At 28.8% G+C, this 17,048-nt stretch overlaps 1 protein-coding gene across 1 annotated transcript in view; it reads left to right on the top strand.

The window, feature by feature from the left end:
• Positions 1 to 17,048, top strand: part of AstA-R1 (allatostatin A receptor 1) — a 121,352-nt gene that overhangs the window by 92,858 nt on the left and 11,446 nt on the right. The window lies entirely within an intron of this gene.

The following is a 17,048-nucleotide window of genomic DNA, read 5'->3' as shown; positions in this document are numbered from 1 at the left end:
TCGCAAAAACCTTTAACAAATTCGAAATAAATTTTCTTAAAGCTGCCTAAAAGTATGCTTTAGTTTATAATAATTTAATAGTTTTTGGCCCAAAACACAATTCCTTCAGTTTTTTCTTACTAACTTATATTGACCTACCTAAACGGTGTTAAGAATCATTCCTAGGAAGTTCATAAGTTCTAGAAAGTTGTTTATTGAGATATTAGGTACATTTTTCTAATTAATTGTTTCCTTGAATTTTGAACGCTTTGCTACCTATAGACCTGAACACGGGAAAAACTGGAAAAAAAATCTAATTTTTTAAAGGTTTTTGCGATTTTTGTTCTTTATAACAAGGGCTACAACTTTGCCTCAGAGAGTAATTAAAAATTCCGAACTGTTTGCAAGATATGAGCCTGAGAAAATTATCACTTTTTCGCAAAAATTACACCGAGGCCCAAAATCTTTGGGGGCCCATAAAACAAATTTCACATGAGCGTAGTCAAGGAGTATTTGAGTTTAAGTTATTAAAAGTAAGCTTTTTCATATTTTACTATAAAATGTAACTAAGTTATGACTTGTTGAATAAAATCTTAAGAAAAATTATACAAAATATAAATATGAAAAAGTGCAATATTTTTGAAAGACTGAGTTTTAAAAGTGGCTTATTTTTGAACCTAATTGAGATATTGACTTGAAATTTATTTTGTAAGACCATAAATTTACTTTTCTAAACAAAACAAATCCTATTAAAATGTTGATACAAATTTTTTTTTTTGAAACTCAGTAAATTTGTAATACTAGTTGACCGCCACGGCTTCGCCCGGTGGAATTTACTAATGTTAGTTCTTCAAGTTTCTCCAACCCACGCAAACCAGCCTGTTTTTATTTATTTGCAAATAAAACATCTAAATTTGTACGGCATACTTTAGGGAGCTTTTTTATTACATTTGACTGGACTCAAAAAAAAAATATTTCCGAGTTTTACCCGGAATTTCTGAATTTTTTTTCTTTACAAACCATCTCCTGAAAATTTCGAATCGAATAATAAAAATCATATATAAAATAACAAAGTGTAAAAAAACTTGTCAAAAGTTCAAAGGGAATCCGGCAATTCCTAAAAATTTTACCGAAAATCCCAAAAATTGTGTTTTTTTATAATTTTGCCCATAGGGTGCACATTTCCTTCGGGGCTGGGAAAATAAATAGGGAACACATCAAGGTTTCCCAAACTGCTTTCCGTTTTCTGATCTCAGCTTTGGAATTTTAGAACATGTGGCCCAAAGATGAAATTTTTATAAAAAAAATAAGTCGAATTCCGAAGGGCGTAGCGACGACATATTCGAAAAATAGGACATGTTTTTATAACAAAATCTTCTCCATAAAGATAACTTACAGAAAAATATAAAATTGTAATACGTTATTAAAGAAAATTTTTTTTTTATAAAAGTCACATTTTCTCGCAAAAAACAGCTAAAATTTACTATTTTTTTAATTTTTAAATAGAAAATCGTTTATTTTTGAATCCATAATTGATATTGCTCTGAAATCGTTTGCATATTATTGGTAAATTAGTTGCCTAACTAACAAAAATAAAATTCGAGTCCATTCGGTACGAACTATAATTTAAAAAAAAGCGGACCAAATTATGGCGAAATTTTTTTAAAATTTCAATTTTTAAATGCCTATAACCAGGAAATTATAAGAGATTTGCACATGCAATCCTAGCCGAAATAGGATGGGAAACAAAACAAGTAAGAGAGCTATATTCGGCTAAATTAAAATAAATTTCAATTTTTTAAATTGTTTTTTAATTTTTTTTAAAAAAAAGTTTTTTCCAAATGTTTTTTAAATTTTTTTTTTTTTAGTTTTTATTTTTTTTTGGAAAAAAATGTATGACAAAAAATTTTAGATATCCATATTGTCTATATTAATGACTTAGTAATCCAGATATAGATCAAAAATCGAGGTTGTCACGGTTTTTTGCTCATATCTCCGTTATTTATGGACCGATTTTGCTGATTTTAAATAGCAAACTTCTCGAAAGCATGTCTGACAGAATTATTGAAGATTTGGATCACGAAAATATCTGGGGTCTTCAGAAAATTGATTTCAACAGACAGACAGACGGACATGGCTTAATCGACTCCGCTATCTATAAGGATCCAGAACATATATACTTTATAGGGTCGGAAATGAAAAATGTAGAAATTACAAACGGAATGACAAACTTATATATACCCTTCTCACGAAGGTGAAGGGTATAAAAATGACAAGTGTTTAAAAATTTCACATGTTTTACAAGGTACTCTACTACTTTGAGCCCCCATAGCGCTGTAGATTATAAATAGCAACCGAACTGGGACGAAAGCGGATATATTGAATCATGTATGTAAGTTATTTGGGGGCTATGGAAAATTGATTTCAACATACAGACGGACAGACGGATATGACGCTGGTAGGTAATGCTTAACTATGACTTCAGTGGTGACCCTAAATTAGAGGAAAAATCACTAGTTCTGGACAATCATCCAGAACTGCTGGGATATGAAAGAAATCTTTAACACTAAAAAAAAGAAAATTTATTCATACATTTACGAATGCTTCCAATCATTGTTTGATTTATGAATGTATTTGCAATTTGAATTGTATATAAATTTTAATGATTTGATCAAATTCGATTCTGTGATGGACACACGAATAGTTAAACATCTAAATATACAAAAGATGAAAGAATAAATTAAATAGATATTGCTATTAATATTTATTTATACTTTTTTAGGGGAGGAAAATGTCATCAAAACTAAAAGAACATCCAATACATACAAATGAAAATGGAAACAATCAAATATCTATTGTAGTTTGAATTAAGTATTTTGAATTCATAAAAATAAATGTATTTATTTCTTATATTATCAGTAATTATTGGACACAATCAAGATCTAAATACGAAATAAATAAAAACCAGAATGTTTATCATGCTCCAATGCATTTGGATATTGAAAATCTGTCTATTGATCACTTTCTCAGGCTCATATCTTGCAAACAGTTCGGAATTTTGATTTACTCCCTGAGGCAAAGTCATAAAGAACAAAAATTGTGAACATATTAAATCAAAAAACTTCATCTTCAAGATCAAAATCGAAATAAAGTTAGAAATAATTTTTTTAAAGCTGCCTAAAAGTATGCTTTAGTTTATAATAATGCTTTAGTTTATAATAATTTAATAATTTACGAATCATTCCTAGCAAGTTTATATGTTCTAGAAAGTTGTTAATTGATATCCTAGATACATTTTTGTAGTTGATTGTTTCCTTGAATTTTAAACGGTTTGCTACCTATGGGCCTGAACAGGGGAAAAAAATCTAATTTTTTAATGTTTTTTTTCGATTTTGATCTTTAAGATGAAGTTTTTTTGATTTTAAATGTTCATAATTTTTGTTCTACAACTTTGCTTCAGAGAGTAAATCAAAATTCCGAACTGTTTGCAAGATATGAGCCTGAGAAAATGATCACTTCTTTGCAAACATTACACCGAGGCCCCAAAGCTTTGGGGCCCATAAAAAATGCATGGTTTTTGGCAAAACTGGGAGACACGGGTCTTTTTTTTGTCCTTTATCACGTAGTGGTGTCCGTATCTGGTTCGTGTTGCACTGTGTAATGAAACACTCCTTGTAATCATTATACAATTGGGTTAATTACCATGAACTGTCTATTAGGGAACAATTAGATTTTGATCATAAAATATATGCATGTTAAAATAACTTAAAAGGAAGCTAATCAGTAAGTACATTGATAGGCTTTGACAAATTTAGACCAGTTACCAGACTGTCTCTCTGTAATCTATGTAGGATCAATGCAGTTTATTCCAGGACACACTCATTTTAAACATATTCATTAAAGTAATATCAGTCATTTCTAATTAACTAACATTTAGTGTAAACACACTTTACAACCATTAAATTATATAATTTCAGCATTAAATTCTTTAATATTTAAAGAATAAAATTTACTCATTATTTGTTTTTAATTTAACCTTATCAATTCTGTTTTAATTTTAATTCCCAATAAAAGCAAAGATATCAAGAATACACAAAAGTTTAATAAAAATGTTTTACCAAATTATCATTATAATAATTTTCATTAAAAATGAAAAGAAAACAGAAATGCAACATACAGCCTTTTGGATTTAAACCATATTAACATATAGATAAAGTATTGTATAATGTACAAATAAATATAAGACAGGCTCAACATTCATGCAATAAAAAGAGATTTTAAACACCCCTCTTGAAAATGAAATTTAGTTAAGATTTTGACACATTTTGTTTAAGACTCTTAATGCAATGGAACGATATGACATTTTGCTGTCATATGAATGGTTTGTAAGATATTGTTACGTTTATACCTTTTAAAAACGATGGTTTATTTCCTTTAAATAAACCGTTTTCATTTAATTCTAAATAAAAGCAGTTTAGTAGTTAACAAATTTTAACAACTCTTTATTTATTCAAATTTACACAACAACATTTTAAATAGTCACTCTGTGTTTTTATACAAATATAAACGTGTATAATTCACAGGAATAGACACACTTAAATTACACACTTTATAATGTACAAGAATGCAGTTGATGTTAATTCTAACAGCATCTATGATAAACTAAACTGACTGCAACCCGCTGCCACTGTTTATATACTCAGTGCCATCTTCCAGCAGTTTCAGGAATTTTCTTAACGGACAGAATTATAATGTTCTATTTCTGGAGCTTTTACACTGAGGGAAAAACAACGTTGCAAAATCGACAACGGCTGGTGTCATTTTGACACCATACGGTGTCACTTTTTTTCAATTAGCGTTCTTTTGATACCCATAATGATATACTTAAACCAATATAAAATTTGGGAAGGTCGCCCATGCTTATTAACATAACATATCAAATTAAAACTTTGAGCCTCAATAAAAGACAAATTTTCGTTTACTCCCTAAAATAATCTTCATTGTTAGAGGGATCTTTGCGGAGTATCAATTTTTTCTTGAGCCATTCTAATAAAACATACATACATATGTGTAGAGATGAGAATGTGTGTGCATATTTCCAAATAATATTTTAATATTACTTTTAATAAGTAGTATATTGGGAATCTTTAAATGTTGCCATATCAAATACAATCAATGAATGAATGATAAATGTGTAACTATGTGAATGGTAAATTGTAAATCTATGTACATTTCCATATGTATGTAGGTGTATGTATGTGTGAGTGAGTGTGTGTATGTATGTGTTTTATATACATATTTATTTCGATATGCCAGAAATATCATGTTAAATAAAAATATTCAAAGACTGTTGCTGTATGAGTTTTATTTAAATGATTTTCTGATTTATCGAATTACAATTGAGTAGGCAGTCATATGCACACAGACGAATATATAGATAGATACACATCCAAACCTACCAACAACACAAATACAAACCCAAATAAACAAACAAACAAACGAAGACAAATACAGACATATAGAAACACACGTTTATTTAATATACATATGCACAAACACATTAGGCTGATCCTTATTTAGCACACAATTTTTTTGCAAAATCGGATAAAATTTAAAGATTACATACATATTTGGGGGATTCAAACGGTCTGCTATTAGGTCGTATTGTCAAAATGTCGTAAAATGTTTTTTTAGTTTAAACAAATTCTTGTTGTGCTGCAAACAAAAAAACTGTTATTTTATGACAAACCAATAAACATAGTTCTAAAAGTCTTATTAGTTTATAACTTTTTTGTTTGAAACCCAACAAAAACTTATTTAAACTAAAAAAATATTTTATGACAATACGACCTAATAGGAGACAGTTTTAGACATTGGGGCCATCGAAAATCCAAACAAAGTGCAAAATAAGTACCAACCTAATGCTCAAACATTTTACAGTTTGAGCATATAAATTGTGTAAGTATTAAAAAGGAAGGATTGCTATAATTCTATAACTGGCACACAGACACACAATTGTAAGGATATGCTTACATTTACACACATTCATACTTCTACTCACACACTCTCTTACTTTTTATTCATATTACAGCCATCATCATCATCATTTTGATACGAAATGACTAAAGAAAAAGTAAATTTACCATAAGAAATCAATATTTCAATACGAATATTCAGATTTATAAATGTTCAATAGAATGGTTGGTTTTTTTTCGTTTCGTAGAAAATTTCTTGTCCTTCTGTTGTTATTTCTTGTGTGATGCTGTGCTGCTCTTATTGGTTGTAACATCATTCACATTTAAGATATTTTATGGCGTAGTTTTTTTTTAAAAAAAAAAGAGTGGCAAAGAATATTGTTAACGAAGAAACCAAATTTTTTGGTTTAAAATTTTGATAATTTTTCCAAAACAACTGATTATTATGAAAATGCTTTTGGAGTGCTCCATCTATCTATATATGTACATATGTATATAAAAATGAATGTGTGTTTGTATGTATGTTTATACAGTCTACAGTTCATCTGTATGTCTGGAATGAACTGTAGGCTACTTTTTGTTTTGATATTTCAAGTGGGCGTGGTAGTTCCCATATAAAGTTAATTTTAAAAATCAAATATCTAGGAAACTATAATAGCTATAGTCCTCAAATTTTACATGAGCAATTCCATCGTTTGTATAAATATTTGTATTAGTAGTAGCCTCAGAGGGCGTGGCACCTCCCATATGATGCTAATTAAAAAAATCGAATATATTGGATACTATAAGGCGGACTATAAATAGTGGGCGTGGCACCTCCCATACAAACTAAATACTAAAAATCACATATATCCGTATAATTGTAATATGTAAGCCTTGAAACTTTGTATGAATTACTTATTTAGGGCCAACTATTAATAGTGGGCGTGGCACCTCCCATATATATGACAAATTATATGCAGGGGAAGCTAAAGCAGCTATCAGTGTAAATATTTAGGACAGAAATTGGCGGACTACCAACAATATTAAGTAAATGTTAAAATTTTTATAGATGGGAAAACCTTCTTATATCTTATATATATACAGATAGCTTCAGAAGTAAGTAAACACCAGTGAATTTTTTGATTTTTTTAAGATTATAAAAATCATTACTTAAATCTTTTTTTTTCAGAACAATCTCCAACAAACCTCAACTTTTAAATTGTAATCGATGGATAGATTTTTGGTTTTCATTTTCTTAAAATAAATCATATAATTTGTGGTGTTTACTCACTTTTGAGGCTCTCTGTATATATATAAAAATGAATTTGTGTTTGTTGTATAATTACCTAAACCACTGGACCAATCCTCTTGAAATTTTTACCGTGGGAACTATAATTTTGATAGTCTTCAAACATTATATGAATCACTTTCGTATCACCACTGCATGAAGTTTAACAAAAACATGGAAGGGATCTGTGAGGGGGTAAATCGATTTTTAATATATTAAAACTCAAATATCTTCAATCGTTAATAATCTCGCAAATACTTTAAGAAAAAAAGAAGCTCAATCCGAAATTGGACTTTATCGGTCATAAATGTATAATTTGTATAGGTATCTACACAAATTTCGCTGCAAATAAGTTTTATATATACGAAATTCATGTCACCAAATTTTGATCGGTTCATAATTAGTCATAGCTCCCATATAAGGCCCACTTCCAAAAATCACTCAAAAATATAAATTATTGAAATTTTAAAAGAAAACTGTTTTTGTTCATTTACTTGGTGTAGGGTATTATATGTTTATTAGGGTATTCAATTAATCGGGTTTCTGATTTAATCGGTTAATCGAGCAAATAATTAATCGAGGTTTAGATTTATTCGGTTAATAATCGGTTAATTTAAAATTATTCGGTTAACCGAATAATTTCTATTTTCATTTTAAATTGAAAATACAACAACTAATTTTGTGTACAAAAACATAAAAAACAGCAAATAAGGTATTTGAGATCATTTTTGTAAACAATCGCCTATTTGCTGCAACAACGTCATAACTCAAAATCCGTGTTTTATGAACTGAGTAATACAAAATATGCGCTGTTCTATAATCTTTCATATAGTTTCATCTGTTTTCAAAAAAGTGAATTATTTTTTCTGTGAGAGTGTTTTTTTGTTGTAAACATCAAAATTAAAATTCATGTTTTCTCGTATATTTGATAAGTAAAAATTTGGGTTAAATACAGATTAGAAAGATATTAACATCTACTATTTATATTTCTGAAATCACATGATTTGTTGAAAATTTATTTAAGAAATAGTAAAATGTCCTAAAATATTCAAAGATGTTTTTCTCGAAACGACTTTTTTTTTAATTATGACGTTGTTGCAGCAAATGAGCGATGTGTGAGTTGTTTAGGGTTTTAGTGAGATCTTCTGAAATAATCTTTTATAAAAAGAATATAATTTAAACGATTTTTTCTTTAGATTTAATAAAACTTTTCTTGAAAAAAAACTCTCTCGCTGATTGTATATGTTGGAGAAATCAAAAGCATAATAAAGAAAATTCCTTTTTGGATTGTTTTAGATTTTGATTAATTTAATAGTTTCGTTTAGTTATGATAAAACACTCATTTCAAAAAAAGTTTCGTCTATACATGGAAATACAAAGTTTCAAATACATGTAAATTAAATATGTCAATTATTATACATACTCACTAATCATGTTTATTGGATGTTCAAAAATATCTAATTTTAATTTGAAATTTGTATTTGAATTGAAACGGAAAAATAAATACAAAAAAATGTATTAAAGTACAAAAAAAAAAGAATTTCGGTTAATCGACACAAATTAATCAGTTTATTTGTTATTTGAAAATCGGCAATTTCAAATTATTCGAACAGTTAACCGTCCAAAATTAATCGGTTAACCGATTAACGGTTAATCGATTGAATACCCTAATGTTTATACGGGCTTAACCGACCATACTTTCTTACTGCTTTTTAATATAATAAACTTAAATCTTAAATCCTCGTATATATACTGTGATTTTGGGAAAATTAAGCTTAATTTTGAAAATAAACTCAATCTGTTCACTCATATTTTATACATAAAATCGATATACGGAGTATAAAAAACTCAAAGATCTTATAGACAAATCCGTGTAAACAGTTTGGTACTTTTTTAATATAAATACATATTTAAGTCATTTGCGACATATCTGTATCACCAAAAATATCCGGGTAGTCAAGAGTGGAAAGGAAAATTGGTACCACTATAATCTATATATATAAAAGAGTAACGTTACTGACTCACTGGCTGACTGACTGATTCATCATCGCACAGCCCAAACGGCTGAAGCTAGAATCATAAATCAATTTTAACTGTGGGTTCCTCCCTCCCCAAAACGATCCGATAAGAAGGAATTTTTGGAAATTCGAACGTTTAGGGGGTAAAAACGGGTAAATTCGGTAACCTTATATCTTCAAAACTAATAAAGATACAAAAAAACTTAAAATTGCATGTTACTCCATTTAAAAAATAAGCTGACAGGTGTTTTGTACTTTTTCAAAATTCGAACCTTTTGGGGGAGAAAACGGGTAAAAACTGTATATTGGTACTTTTTTGGCACCCTATGAATCTTTTAAACCAATAAACATAGAAACAAATTTTAAATCGTATTCTTTACTTATCAAAAAATAAAAAATATAAGTTTGATACTTTTTGGAAATTCGAACCCTTAAGGGATAAAAATTGTGTTTATTTTTGCTACTTTTTCATAAAATATGTTTTTCTATAATTTGACATAGACATACGAATATTTTATTATGAACTCCCACCAGGATGTTGATTTTTATTTGAATAAAATTTTACCACCAATGGGGTTAAAAAAGTTACCAAAAAGGGGATAAAATCGGGAAAATACATTTTATTTGAAATTATTAAGCCAAATTTGATAATTTTTTTAACGTTGGTTCCTGGATTCATACAAAAATTAACTAACAGGGTGTTATTTGGAAGTCTAGTACCAAGGAGTATATTGGGCCAAATCCGGGTAAACAGTTTGGTACTTTTTTTAAAACATACTTTTTCTTGGGCACATTAACACAGATTTTAATCTTTTGAGGCAAAATGGAATATTTTTAAAGTTCGAACTTGATTGTTTCAAGAAAGAAAAGGGAAATTGGTACTTTTCTCCTAATGGTACTTTTTTAAAATTTTAAATTATTTCACTTATCGACATTAAAGTCAGCTGATATGTATCTGAGTGAAGTTTGTGTTAGGAATAGGGTACAATATTTAGGTACCAAAATGTGAGAACTGAACTATAGGTACTTTTTTGTTCATCTAATGGTACTTTTTGAATTTTATATGACAATGGACTTAGAAACATGAAATTAAGCATATATGGTCCTAAGTGAGTGTGAATTTTAGGGGTAGACTTTTTGGTACTTTTTCTTTAATCGAATGGTACTTTTTGTAATTTCATCACCAATGAACCTAGAAACATGAAATAAAGCTTACATGGGCCAGAGTTGGTGGACATCTACAAGTGACTGCTTTTTGGTACTTTTTCTATATTATAATGGAACTTTTTGAATTTTCTATAATAATGGACCTAGAAATATGTAATTAGGTGTATATGGTCCTATGTGAGTAAAAATTCAAGCGGATACTTCATGGTATTTTTTCTTTATTATAATGGTACTTTTTTTAATTTTGTATAACAATGGACTTAGAAACATGAAATTAAGCATACTCGGTCCTAAGTCAGTGAGAATTGTAGCGGAGACTTTTTGGTACTTTTTCTTTATTCGAATGGTACTTTTTGTAATTTCATCACCAATGAACCTAGAAACATGAAATAAAGCTTATATGGACCGGAGTGAGTGGGAATCCACAAGTGCCTGATTTTTGGTACTTTTTATATATTGTAGCGGTACTTTTTTGAATTTTCTGTAATAATGGACATAAAAATATGAAATTAATCGTATATGTTCTAAAGTGAGTGACAATTCTAGGGGAAGACTTTTTGGTACTTTTTCTTTATTCTAATGGTACTTTTTTGAATTTTCTATAACAATGAACTTAGAAACATGATATTTAGCATATATGGTCCTAAGTGAGTGAGAATTCTAGAGATAGACTTTTTGGTACTTTTTCTTTATTCGACTTTTTGTAATTTCTTCACCAATTAACCTAAAATCATGAAATTAAGCTTATATGGAAGTGAGTGGGAAACCACAAGTGGGTGCTTTTTGGTACTTTTTATATATTCTAATGGTACTTTTTTGAATTTTCTGCAATAATGGACATAGAAATATGAAATTAGGCGTCTATGGTCCCAAGTGATTGAAAATTCAAGGCCATACTTCTTGTTCTTTTTCTTTGTTCTCATAGGTACTTTTTTGAATTTACTATAATAACGGACCTAGAGTTTCCAAAAAACCGAAGAATTTCAAAACCGCGGTTTCGTTTTTTTTTCGGTTTTGTGATAATTTTTAAATATTAATTGTTATAGAAACAAAATTAGTTGATAACAGTGTTTAAAAAGCTACAATAACTAACAAATTTTTAACTGTTGCTACAACTACTGCTTCAAAAAAGTGTATGTAGCGGTAGCAGTAGCAGTAGCATTTGTCTTTTTTCGTTTTCTTGTTTTTTTTAAAACTACTGCTACCTTCAAAATATAAAACTCTTAACAGAGCAGTAGTAATAAAACATGAATTGTAAAAGGAGTAGTAGCGTAAAAATACAAATTATTGCTACTGCTCTATATCGAGTTTTAATTTTTAAGGTAGCAGTAAAGTAGCAGTTGATGCAGCAGTTAAGGTAGCAATAAAAGTAATCAAAAAAGAAAATCTTCAGTCATAACACCAAAATTGACAGAATTAAACACTGTGTGTTGTTTTTGTTTTGAGAGAGTTTGAAAGAATTATTCGTTTTTATTCGTCTCAGATGTTCGTGTTGCTAACAGAAAGATCGTGTTTTCTGTGTGTATAACAAAAAAGCCGAACTTTTGTTTACAATACGACTTACACAAATATACATTCACAACAACAACACATAATATACTTTTTTGGCTGAAGATTTTTATTTTTGACTTATTTCATTGCTACCTCAACTGCTACTTAGCTGCTACTTCTTCTACTACATCAACTTCTATTACTACTAAATTTTAAAAGTAGCAGAATTAATAAAAAACTAATGAGTGCTACATTAAAACTTTTTCTTTTTTAAGGTAGCAATAGAAAATAAATAACTCTGCTACTTTTAAATTTTTCTTTTATTAGTACTACTACAACTACTGCTACCAAAATGTGAAGGTAGCAGTAGTAGTAGTAATTATTGACTCCGAGTTTTGATTAATTTTTTAACTAGACTACTTGTGTTTTTTCGTTGCTACTGCTACTTGTAGTCTTTTTGAAAAATTGACGGGTTATGGTTTAGTGAGTGCGAATTCAAAAGTGATAATCAATGGTAATATTTGTTTATTGCAATGGTACTATTTTATAATAATAAACCTAAAAATTTAAAATTAGGCACACATGATTCTGAATGAATTTCAATTCACAAAAGGTAACTTTAGTGGTAACTTTCTTTTGCATTTTCTATAATAATGGACCCAGAAATATGAAATTAGACATTTACAATCAGATTCACAAAGGGAGATTTAATAGTACTATTTCACTCTTCTAATTGGGGTGGCAAAGCGCACCGGGTCAGCTAGTGTTTAATAAATAAGTAAAAATTAATGACAGATATGTTATGACATATGGGCAAGTCCCAGAAACAGTCTACCAACAAAAAAAATTTTAAATGAATCAAACTTGGTATTCTTAATTGTAATATTAGACTAGATATGTATATTATATTTTATATATATACAAAATGTATTTCGATGGTCATTCATACAAAAATTATTACCAAATCCAACACTAGCTCAGATATCTTAATATTACACAAAAAAAAATTTAATTTTTTAATGTGTTTTTATCATTACTTAAATGTTAACAAGATGGTTCGATTGACAGCTATAGTTTTGACCATTCAATTTAAATACAAATTAATTTTGAGTAATTTCACGGATTCTTTGTCTGGATAATTTGTAACGATCGTCACGTAACGTGCGTCACAAAATGTTCTCGGCTTTTTATGAAAACGGCAAATGTTTTTTCATGCAAATAAGTTATATTAGAATTCTCTTTCATTCCTCTTTCTTTTAGGAATAAGATTTTGTGTGCTTTATTATGCCAATTTCGCTAAAATTACGAATAAAAACTTCAACTTTTAATGTTACTTCCACTTTTTGTAACGTGCGTCACAAAATTTTGCGATCAATTATTTCGCAAGAAATGACAATTAAAAGGAAATGTCTTATGCCATTTGGAATTGCACTTAAATCTCACTATAGCGTATAGTATAAGTTGGAAGTATCTTATTTGAAAAACCAAAAAATTTTCATATTTAAATATGAAAACGTGTACGAATGAAACGTTCGTCACGCAGGATTTGCCCATATTAGTTATTAAAAACAAAAACCCTGTTCATAAGACACGGTATCTATTGTAAATCCTGCATTTTTAAGTCATACACCCCATATTATTAGTAGTTTAACCAATTACTGGGTAATGAAAGATTTTCCTGGATATTTAGCTTTTATTATTTTCAAAGTTATAAATAGTTTTGTTTAATACTTGTCACTCTATAACACTTACATATATGTATGTAGTTAACATAGTAGTTATAAATATGAAAGAATATATAGAAAAAGAGCCAAGAAAGGCAAAGAAAGAAATCAATGTAAGTAAAATGAATGACATGAATAGCCATGTAAATAAGATGCATTAGGATATAAAATTAAATTACACTTGAAAATCAAATATTGACAATAAATGGACGGACGGACAGAAAGAAAAAGAAAGAAAGACACACAGACATTCAGTCAATATACAATACTACATAGTAAATGTATAACAAGACAGACAAACGGATGTTAAATAACATAAGTTTAAGACAACTGGAAAAATTAAAAGAAAAAATCTTTTTTGCTACAAAATACTTTTTTTATTTACTTTTTTTATATTTTTAAAACTGACAACCCTTGAACGGAAACTAACACTTAAACTTGTACATTTATCAACAGCACTTACAAGACAGGCAGACAGACAGACGGGCGGGCGGGCGTTCTCACGAACTACAAACACTTGTATTTGTTTAAAAAAAAATGAAAGAAAAGAAATTACACTAGACACCCACATTCATACTCTCATTACAAAGTACTAAATTCATCAAAGTTGCACAATGAGCCTTTAAACGAAGGAAAATAAAACATTTTCAGCTTTACTACTTGACAATCAACAAGCAAATTTATATTTACTTTACTTGTAGTTTACTTACTTTTAATACTTAATAATGCGCTAAAATTCTAATATTTTTTTTTAACTCGTTACTTTGATTTTGATTTCATTTGAATAAACAGCTAACCAATCACTCTTGCTTGAGTAGGTCCTTACTTTGTTATCACTAAAATAACTAGTTACCTGGAAGCAATATAATAACTGATTGATCATATGAACTTACTGAATTGGCTATTAGTTAAAAAAGGGACAGCAGATTTAACTACTAAGGAAGAGTTCGGTATTAAGTGGAATTTTCAGCAGCGTAAAATTTGATGAAACATTAATGCGACGAATTCCATAGAAAAAGCCAATGTTTTGCATATCAAACAAATTATGCTTCATATTTCTAGTATTTTGTGCATTTCGTTATCTAAGAACTTCTAAAATTAGAATTTTGAAATTGTGTTTTCATATAAAATTCTAAAGAAATATTAAATAACCATCCCCACTGTGCCTGCAGCCTCAGCCATTTTATCAGTCTCACTAATTTGCATTTGTATTTCTACACTCTGATGCAATTTCTTTCTATTCTTGTTAAAACAACAGAAAACATCAACAACAACATCAACATCAACAGTACCACATACAGCGAAAAAAATATTTCGATACGTATAAAATGAAAATGTATGTGTGTGAGAGAGGGGGAGAGGGGGTAAGAGCAACACCTAGAATATTTCAAGAATTCATACTCATTTTAGCATAAGCTTATAGGACAAAATCTCTTCTCCGCGCCATATTGTTTTGCTAAAGCAAATATTTGCAATGGATGCTAGACAGGAATGGAAAATTCATTTCAATTGTAATTTGTGTACTTTTCTTAATATTACACAGAAATTTTTAAAATCAGCAAATCATTATGTAAGAAACCAATCTCAAAAATAAAAAAAAAATATATTCAAGGTAGTTTAATTGGTTTGTTTTTGCTTAGATTTAGATTTAAATTTAATCATTTAATGCAATTTTAAATAAATTTTGTAATGGATTTGAATTCAAGAAAATTTTAATTATTCGATAAGGAATTAATTCAATACAATACAATTGAAGTACAAAGGAATTAAGCCTAAGAATTAATTCATAATGAATACCATTAAAGCAATGGTAACGAGATCAAATTTATTTTGATTTTGAAAACAAGTAAGAAAGTTTGGTCGGTCAAGCCCGACCATATAATACCCTACACTAAGTAAAAGAGTAAAAACATTTTTCTTTTAAAATTTCAATAATTTAAATCTTTGAGTGATTTTCGGAAGTGGGCCTTATATGGGAGCTATGACCAATTATGGACCGATCACCTTGAAATTACGTCGTGTGATTTATGTCTTAATGAAAGTTATTTCTGTTGAATTTTGTGTATATACCAACATTTTTAGGAGATTTATGCATGGAAGCGGATCTATATGGGAGCTATGACTAATTATGGACCGATCATAACAAAATTTGGTGACATGAATTTCGTATATATAAAACTTATTTGGAGCGAAATTTGTGTAGATAGATATATAAATTAAACATTTATGACCGAAAAGGCCAATTTCGAGAGGACATTTGTATGAGGGCTAGGAGAAATAATGGACCGATTTCATCCAGTTTCAATAGGCTTCGTCCTTGGGCCGAAAAAATTATATGTACCAAATTTGATCGAAATATCTTCAAATTTGCGACCTGTACTCTGCGCACAAGGTTTACATGGACAGCCAGCCAACCAGCCAGACGGACGGACATCGTTTAATCAACTCAGAAAGTGATTCTAAGTCGATCGGTATATTTTAAGGTGGGTGTTAGACCAATATTTTTTGGCGTTACAAACATCTGCACAAACGCACTATACCCTCCCCACTATGGTGGTGTAGGGTATAATGAAATTGAGAATTCTATCCATCAAGGATAGAAAATTAAAATTCTGTTCGGTATTAAAATAATATTCAAACACCCTTAGATAACTTCAATTTTACTTTAAAATTTGTTCATATTAGCAGAAACAACTGTTATAAACTATATTATCTATAGAAAAAACACAATCTTTTCTATAGAAAATACTGTTACACAAAAAAAAATTGTATATGAGCCCATTTCGGAAAAAAGTTCGATTTTGCAAAAAAAAAAAAAGTTAAAAATTGTATGTCTTGAGTTACAAACTATTAATTTTGATAGATATCACACTCGCATCCCACTAAGCGAAAACATAGGTCTTAAAGGCTTTCTTTTGAGCAAAAAAGTTTTTGATTGCGGAAAAAATTATTAAAAATTTATTATTTTCTTTTTAATATTTTTTTCAAATAAGTTACATGGTTAAGAAAAAAACATCTGCTTGGCAAAAATGTCAAATTTTGACCCCGTCTAACTCAGAGAGTTCTGGAAAAATTGTGTCGGAATTACTATCCAATAGAACTACCTTGGTGCAAATTTCAAATTCAATTTCAAAATTTCAAAAGTTTTTTCACTTGACATATAAAACAATTTCTATATAGAAAACTGTTATATACAAAAATTTCTTTAGGGAAAACTGTTATACAGAAGATATCCAATAGAGAAAACTGTTATACAGATCATTATCTATGAAAAAAACTGTTATACACAAAATTTTCTTTAGAAAAAACTGTTATACACAAAACTTTCTATAGAGGAAGCTTTTATAAAAAAAATTGTTATGCAAACAATCTTCTATAGAAAAAACTGTAAATGTTTTGTAAATAACACTATGCAACAAATGGA

Source organism: Calliphora vicina, chromosome 4 (assembly GCF_958450345.1).
Source record: "Calliphora vicina chromosome 4, idCalVici1.1, whole genome shotgun sequence".
Classification (NCBI taxonomy): Eukaryota; Metazoa; Arthropoda; class Insecta; order Diptera; family Calliphoridae; genus Calliphora; species Calliphora vicina.
Note: the sequence above shows the minus strand (reverse complement) of the source record. Positions and strands in the feature narration are given on the sequence as shown.